Here is a 9,250-nt window from a genome sequence, read left to right as displayed (position 1 = left end):
GATGCCTATGAAATTGCACCCAATCCCATATGAAACATGTATCTAGAAGTGCTCTTCCTATCATCTATACTTCCAGCCCAATCACTATCTGTGTATCCCACCAACTTGAAATCATCATTTGTAGTATACAAAATTCCAAATCCCTTGGTACCTTTCACATACCTTAGGATCCTCTTCCCTGCCTGCCAATGGGAATCCCTTGGTGTTTCCATAAATCTTGAAATCAAACTTACTGCATGCATTAGGTCTGGCTGAGTTGCAGTCAAATACATTAACCTTCCAACCATACTCTTGTATAATGTTGGATCCACTCTTTTTCTGTTGTCTTCTTTGCTCAACTTTGAACCTACTACTGTTGGTGTGGGGGCTGCCTTACTCTTCTGCATTTTAAATCTCTCCAAGATTTTCCTTGCATATTTTTCTTGAGAGATAAAAATGCCATTATGCATTTGTTTTACTTCTATGCCTAGAAAATATTTCAAGAGACCTAGGTCTATCATTTCAAATTCACTTTTCATGGCCTCTTTAAACTCACCAATTAGAGCCTTGTCATTTCTAGTAAAAATTAAGTCATCTACATACATGACAACAATTAACACCTTACGATTTGTTGCCTTCATGTAGAGAGTAGGCTCACCATTGCTTTTGCTAAAGCCATTGCTCATTAAATATGCATCAATCCTATTGTACCATGCCCTTGGAGCTTGCTCGAGCCCATAAAGAGCTCTCTTCAATCTATATACTTTGTTCTCTTCACCTGCAACTTCATAACTAGGTGGCTGCTCCACATATACTTCTTCTTTCAATACACCATTTAGGAAGGTAGATTTCACATCCATTTGATATACCTTCCACTTTTTCTAGGCTGCAATTGCTATGACAACATGCATGGTTTTCATTCTTGCAACTGGGGCATAGTTCTCATCATAATCTCTTCCATACTATTGTTTGTAGCCATTGACTACCAACCTTGCCTTATGCCTATCAATTTTTCCTTTAGCATTACATTTGGTCTTATAAACCCATTTCACTCCAATCACTTGTCTTTTGGGAGGCAATTCAGTTAGCTCCCATGTCTCATTTCTCTCTATAGCATCTATTTCCTCATCTATGTCCTTACACCATTTATTCTCCTTAATAGCTTCTTCAAAATATATTGGATCACTATGAGAAAATAATGCAAAATTAACACTCTCATCATAATCTTCATACCTTTCATCTTGGCATAACTCCCTAAGACTCTTAGTCTTTATTGGTAATAGGGAGGAGAGTGTGGGATCAAAATCTTCACTGCTACTACATTGCCGAGTAGCTTGGTCCTCACTGGTACTTGACACTGACACTCGATCATGCCTAGAGGAGCTTGGCAATGTCTGAATTTGCTTTCCTTTTCTTCTACTTACTCCTTCTTCTTGTTGTTTATCAACATCTTCTTCACTCATAATTGGCACTTTACTTGAAGTGCTCGATGACTCATAAATTGAACCATACCAAGATTGATTTATAAAAAATTCCACATCTCTTGAGAGAATCATCTTGTTGTTCAATGGGTCATACAATTTTTATACCTATGATTCTGGGCTGTACCCTATGAAAATGCATTTCACACCTTTGTCATCCAATTTCTTCATTTTCTCTTTAGGCACATGTGCATATGCAACACATTCAAACACCCTTAGGTATTTAGTTTTCCATCTTCCTTGTGACCATGCTTCCATTGGAATTCTATCATGAACTGCCTTTGTAGGACACCTATTAATTAGGTAAACTTTTGTTGCCATAGCCTCTCCCCAAAATTTAGTTGGGAGACCTTTCTCTTTCATCATGCTTCTTGCCATTTTAATAATGGTTATGTTCTTTCTTTCAGCCACTCCATTCTACTGTGGTGTATAGCTGGCTATGAGTTCTTTCTTTATGCCATGTTTCCTGCAAAAGTTTACAAAAGAATTGGAGGTATACTCCCCTAATCTATTTGATCTTAGGACCTTGATATAATGTGCACATTCTCTTTCAGCCTAGGCTTTAAATGCTACAAACTTATCAAATGCTTCAGATTTGTTCTTTAAGAAATACACCCATGTCCTTGGACTGAAATCATCTATAAATATCATAAAATAAGTACTCCCCCCCATTGAAGTAACTTGCATAAGACTGACTAGGTCAGTATGCACTAACTTTAATGGATATCTAGCCCTCCTAGAATTTTTACAATTAAAGGGAAGTCTATGTTGCTTACCCAAAATACAAGCCTCACACTTGTCACATGAATTTCCTATATGTGGCATGCATTCTACCATTCTTTTATTTGACAACAAATTTAAACCAAGATAGCCTAGATGACCATACCTGAGGTGCCATAGCCATGAGGGGTTTTCAATCACACTCCTTAGAGCTGATCGTGTGGGAGGTGTAGCACCAACTTGAGATGAGAAACATGTCTCTATTCTCAAGGGAAACATCCTGTTCTTTGTCATTTGAACTACTACAAGTAAATTCTTGCTCCCATCCTTTTCATGAATGATACACATGTCATTCTCCATCAACACTTTGTATCCATTTTGAATGAGCTGACCAATACTCATCAAATTGTGCTTCATACCTAGGGAAAAATACACATTTTGTATTTCTTTCTTCTCACCTTTCTTGTTGTGGACCATAATAGATCCTTTGCCAACAAACGCTAGGGTTCCATTGTTACCCATTTTAATCTCAGAATTGAAACTCTTGTCAATGAATGAAAACAAAGTTTCATTACCATTCATGTGGTTGATACATCCACTGTCAAGGTACCAAACCTTAGGGTTTCCTTCTTCACCAACATTACACATGATGAAGGTAGTGGCATTGTTTCTACTTCCCATATTCACATCAGCCACATTTTCTTGTCCTGACTGATCATTTTGTTTCTTCTAGCATTCAGTTGCATAATGCCCATATTTATGACAATAGTAGCATTTACATTACTCTTATTTGAGTTGTAGTTTTTCTTACCTCCTCTTGAAGTATTTTGTGAGCTACTTGCTCCATCTGCTCTTCCTAAGCTTTCTGTTGCAGCATTTCTTTGTCCTCCATTACCTCGGCCTCTGCCTCCGGAGCTTCTGTCTAAGCCATTTCTTCCTCTCCCCCTTCCTCTTCGAATTGACTAAGCCTTCAATGCTTTTTCTTGGAAAGTAGAAGATGTAGATCTATTGATCCTATGCTCATTGGTTTGAAGAGTACCCATCAACTCATCCATTCTCAAAATAGTGAGGTCTTTTGCCTCTTCTATGGTCATGACCAAATTGTCATATTTATGACATAAACTCTTCAATATCTTCTCCACTATCCTCTACTCTTGATAGTCTTCTACATTTGACTTCAGTTGATTAATCACATTGGAGTTCCTTGAACTGAAGTCTATACCTGATTCATTTTCCTTCATCTAAAGGTTCTCAAATTCCCTCCTTATATTTTGTAGCTTTACTATATGGACTTTATCAGTCCCTTTGAAGTTTGTCTCAAGGATATCCCATGCTTCCTTTGCATAATTTTCTGTTGCAAACTTTGGGAATACTATCTCTGTCATTGTTGCTTCAATAAGACTTAATGCCTTTGGATCTTTCCTCCTTGACTCTTTCAAATGAGTCTTCTATGCATTTGTGAGAGCAGCATACTAAGTTGGGTCTATCACATCATTGGACCCATTAACTACAAACTCTCACAAAATATTTGCAACCATAATGTTTTTCATCTTCTTTGCCCATGTATCATAGTTTTGTCCATTGAATGGTGGTGGTTACTGCCATATCTTTCCTGCATTTCCTTCCATGTCAAATATCCCAAAAAAAAAATGCCCTAACTCACTGTGGATGTGTGGCCTCAAATCTCTAATACCATGTGAGAAATATAAAATAACTTTAAAACTCACAACCCTATATACATAAAAAATTTCTCGATACAAACTATTGCCGAGTGCCAATTTTTCTCGGCACATGAAGGTGTTGAGTGGTGATTTGCTTGGCACTTGAAGGTGTCAACTGATAGGAAGCTTGACACTTAAAGTAAAATCTTGGCAACAATAGATCTCGAGTGAGCTCAGCTCCAACTGAGAAACAGGATGCTGAGTGTTCTATTTCAAACTAAATAGATATAACTTAAAGAATATTTCAACGTGAATGCTTTCACCATTAAAATCAGAGAACCAAAACTTTAAGCTTCAAAAAACAAACTTGTCAAATGAAACATTCAAGGGAAGAGTAATGGATTCAGGTATGCCTGCTTTCTTTACTATTCAACTTAATCAAACCATTACAAAATCTCAGAGCATTCGGCTTCAACTAGAAAACCCTAAAATAACCCTAAACTAATAATACTTCAAACTTCAATAAACTTTTAAACTTGCAGCTCTAATTGCTACATACAATGGTGCCTAGAGAAATCACTGCTTCAATAGGACAAAACAAAACAACAACTAACTCACAGAATGAACTGAGGAGTCACGTGCAACTAAAGACACTGAACATACTTCCTTCTGTCTCTGCAACAAGTGGATCTACTGACCACTTTCTTCTTCTTCCTTTTCTCTGCTCTACTGAACTGAATCTCTAAATATTCTGACTCAATAAAATAAATGTAGAAACATTCCCTTTTTCCACATTCTATTTCCTCCCTCATTTTTTACTTCAAAAATCTCACCCACTGTATTTATATTTCTATCTATTTTGAATGTCAGAGGTGGTAGGTGAGCATTTGGCTCTAGGGAGAAATGGCCACGCATTTAATTTTCCAACATGTCAATGGGAGTAGAGGAGGAGTTTTATTCTTGGGGTTGTAACTCTCTAGAGGTTCCCCACACAAGCATGAAAGGTTCTTCTGGAATGAAGTGGCATCGAATGTCTATAGCTATGTTCCTTTTGGAATCATCCACAAAGCCAGTTGGAAGATAGATTCAACAAGGCTAGCTTGGTCAAGAGAGACAGATCCTCAAGAATTCTCCTCTCTAGTGTTTTCAGACAAATTTAGCTACTCCAAAATTGATATCCACCCAAGGGAACCTGGTATCTCACCTTCCAAATGGTTTGTAGACAAATTCAGAAATCTTAGGCTACTCATATTCCCCATGCTTTTTGGAATCTTTTCGCTAAGATTGTTACATGACAAATCAAGTATGGTATTTAATGTCAGCACATATTCCACCTTGTACTCTATTCCTTTCATTACAATGGGTAAGTCCTCATACACTGTGTTTCCACTTAGTTTTGGGTCTCCTAGCTTTCTGAATCCCTGGAGACTGCCAAGATTACTGGGTATTCCTCCATCAAACTTGTTTGATAAATCTAGCACCTATAGATTTGTGAGGTTTTCCATGGATGGAGGAAGAGGAGCATGAAGCTCATTATACCCCAAGCTCAAGACTCTCAATTTTTGAAAAATCGTTAGATACAAAGGAAGGTCACCTACCAAATGATTGTTTCTAAGATCCAACAATTGAAGATCTATGGAGTTGGCCAATGATGTAGGCAGATTCCTGGAGAAACTATTGGAGTGTGTAGACAAAAATTCTAAAGAAAAAGAAAAGTTCAGATTCAGATTTTTGTGAAATAAATTCTACGACAACTTTAGCCTCCTTAAAGATGTGTAGTTACTAATTGTGGGAGGAATTCTTCTCAATAAATTGTTGTTGGATAGTATCAATTCTATCATTAAGTTGCAGCTGCCAATGGAGTGCGACATTTCCCCATACAAGTTGTTATCCAACATATCTAACTCCTCCAACGATACCAAAGCACTGGTAGAATCATGAATACTCCCAGAAAGGTTATTGCTCTAGAGCAACAACCTGGTAAGATTCTTGAGCTTGCCAATACTGTGAGGCACAAAACCAGTGAAGTTGTTGAAATGAAGAAATTGGTATGTTGAAGATTTGAGTTCTCCAATGGACTCAGGCATATGCCCATCAGATTGTTGGAATGCAAAGTCAAATATTTTAATTCTTGGAGGCTTTGTATATCCTCTGGAACTAGCGTTGTCAATTGATTGTTATCCAAGTAAAGGTTTTCAAGCTTGGTCAGTCGAATTATTACTTGGGGTATGGTGCCTATTAAACTATTTGTACCCAAATTTAGAAAATTTGACTCTCTCAAATTTCTAATGCCATCGAAAATGGTTCCCACATAATTTTTTATACCTAAATTTAAGTGCTTGAGAGCAGTGTAGCTTTTTATACCTTCTAGAATTTCCCCATACAAGTTGTTATCTGACATATCTAACTCATCCAACGAGATCAAAGCACTGATAGATTCAGGAACTAGCCCTGTCAATTGATTGGTGTCCGAGTAAAGTTGTTCAAGCTTGGTCAATCAACTTATTATTTTTGGTATGGTGCCTATTAAATTATTTTTGCCCAGATTTAGAAAAGTTAACTCTCTCAGATTTTCAATGCCATTAGAAATGGCTCCCATGTAATTGTTTACACCTAAAATTAAGTAAGTTAGGTAGATGAGATTGAAAATGAGTTGTGGGATTGTCCCTAAAAATTTCTTATCCAAGAAGGAAAGAGTGGAGAGTGGTAGCACAGAGATACTCTGAGGTAGGGATCTACTCATTCGAGAGTTTCTTCCAACATCAAGGAACACAAGATTGCTACAGTTTTCAATCTCTAGAGGGATGCAACCTGAAAGGTTGCCTGTGCCATATAATGACAATTGTACAAGCCGTTTCAATTTCCTAAGATTGGTTGGAATATTGCCTATCAGTGAGTTATCCCCCATAAAAAACATCTCAAGTGATGAACAATTACCTAGAGTTGTCGGGATTTGAGACCCCAACCTGTTTGATTGTAGGCCAAGCCATTGAAATTTCTTCAACATCCCCAATTTAGACAGGATGCCGCCAATCAATTTATGGTTTGAAATATCAATGATGGATAAGAAGAGTAATTACTAAGAGGAGGGATGGTACCTGTGAGACTGTTATGGCTAAGGACCAAATCAAGTAGAGACATGCACTTCCCTAGAGATGTGGGGATGGAACCCACCAGCCAATTTGATTTCAGGTCCAGTAGTCTCAATGCCTTCAATTGGCCAATCTAAGGTGGAATGCTTACCCTCAAAAAATTATCAAAATGATTGAGAACTCCTAGTAAAGAAAGGTTCCCTATGAAGGGTGAAATAGTACCTTCCAATCCCAATTGAGGTAGAATGATTGCCACAACTCGCTTGGTATTCTTTCTACACCAAATGCCATTCCATGAGCACACATTTCTAAAATTGGTGGAAGTCCAGTTGGAAAGGCAGTGCATTGGGTCTGCAGTAATGCCATCTTTGAAAGAGAGTAGGGATTCCATGTCTCTCTTCTCAAAAACATCTTCATCACCCTTGTCGAGCAGCATGTGGCCTTTCACAATAGAAATCATTATACTCGAGGTGTCATGGGCATGTAAGGCAGAGGTGTGAAAAGAAAGTGAGGTGTTGTAAATGGGCAATGAGCTGGTTACTGTGAAAGCCAGCGCCAAGCCTACCCATATGAACATCCAAATTACTGCATGCCATGTCTTTCCATTTTTTTAGTACTGAAACACATGAATGGCTTGAAGACTCATTGTAGTCGCATATATATATATATATATCATTTTGTTCCTCATGTCATATTGACTCAAGGAGTCCGAGGACTTGTAGACTTGACAGTTTGACTTAAAAACTATGATTTTGATGCTGACATAGACATCACCATCAATTCAATTGCCAATGTCTATGCTAGCATAGGTTGAAAACAACACGAATCATCATTATCATATGCCAGTAGATCCCAAATTTTGATGTTCATGAAAAAAACTTAAGGCTCCATTTGGTTGCTAGCATAGGAATAGAAAATTAGAATAGAAAAATGGAATGGGAATGGAAATGGGGAATCAGAATGGAAATGGGGAATGGAATAGCAATGGGCAATTCCAATCATGTTTGGTGCACTTGGAATTCAACTGGGAATATGTTAATCCATTGTTTGGTTGTAAAAAAGTGGAATAGGAATAAGGTTAAGTTTTGTATTTTTAAAAACATTTTTCCTAATTTTTTGTTAATTTTTTTTGTTTTGGTTAATTTATTTTCATTTTTTTAAACAAATAGATATAATTTTAAAAAATGTTATTAAAAAAATAAAAATAAAAAAATTAACAAAAAAAATTCAAAAATAAAAAGTAAAAAAAATAATTAAGAATTCAAAAAAAAAAATTCATAATTTTTTTTAAATTAAAAAAAAAAAAAAATCAAAAATCGGAATGGGAATGTAAGTGGCCTATTCCAATAACAAATATTTTTTGGCATAGACATATGCTCATTTTAGGGGCAAAATTGGAATATGTCTTCCTATTCCCAATTTCGATTGAGCTTACCAAACAATGAATATAAAACATATTCTAATTTTGTTTTCCTATTCCACTCATATTCCAGCAACTAAACAGGGCCTAAATGTGTACCTACTTCATTGCTAACATGCTGGTAGGCATTGGTTTACAGTATGTGTTGACTTTGATTCAATTTGATTCAATTTGACCAATTCAATTTGATTCAATTTGATGTTATCGATCGCTGTTCCCTTGCAAAGTTCAATTTTTTTAAGTTATTTTTTTAAATGTTGATAGAAACTAGACTACCTCAAAGCACACTGTTCTAATAGAAATTAGAATACTAATAAAATTGACTTGTTCTAATGGCCTTAAATTTGGAGGATACTAATAAATTAATTCTCTAAGCCCAGCCAAATTTGGAGGATGAAGAACACAGTCTAGATGTGTAAATGTCACATTTTTCTTCACGCGCATTCTTCTTATACTGCTATGTTTCTGCCAATTTAAGTGAGGGCATACTATTGTCTATGTTCGATCATATTTATTATTATTTATTATAATCGATTCTTGCCTATTATGGTTGGGAATTTTAGTTTGTTATGTGTTACTATTATATTTATTTATTGGTATATAATTCAAATTTATTTTAATAGCTAAATTATATGTTTAATTATTTTTTATTTTTCATTTTATTTTTAAAAAACTATTGAACTTTTTAATTTCAATACTTTTTTGAGTTTTTTTTTATTAAATAATAATCTACAAAATTTAATAAGATTTATACAATTTAAAAAAGTATTCTACTATTATTTAGATACAAATATAAGTGCATCAATTTAAAGGAAATACAAAACATTAAAATTTTTGTTGGTGTAAATAAGTATTCACTATTTACACTTACTTAAGTTTACTTAGGTTAATGCATTA

The 9,250-nt window shown here is 35.7% G+C and overlaps 1 pseudogene; it reads right to left on the bottom strand.

Annotated features, from left to right (window-relative positions):
- Window positions 1–4,795: 4,795 nt before the first annotated feature.
- Window positions 4,796–7,510, bottom strand: LOC149542557 (uncharacterized; annotated as a pseudogene).
- Between the last annotated feature and the right edge of the window lie 1,740 nt (window positions 7,511–9,250).

Source organism: Cupressus sempervirens, chromosome 8 (assembly GCF_028749045.1).
Source record: "Cupressus sempervirens isolate cs-2001-9-10 chromosome 8, ASM2874904v1, whole genome shotgun sequence".
Lineage (NCBI taxonomy): Eukaryota > Viridiplantae > Streptophyta > Pinopsida > Cupressales > Cupressaceae > Cupressus > Cupressus sempervirens.
This window is presented reverse-complemented; position numbering and strand designations above follow the sequence as displayed.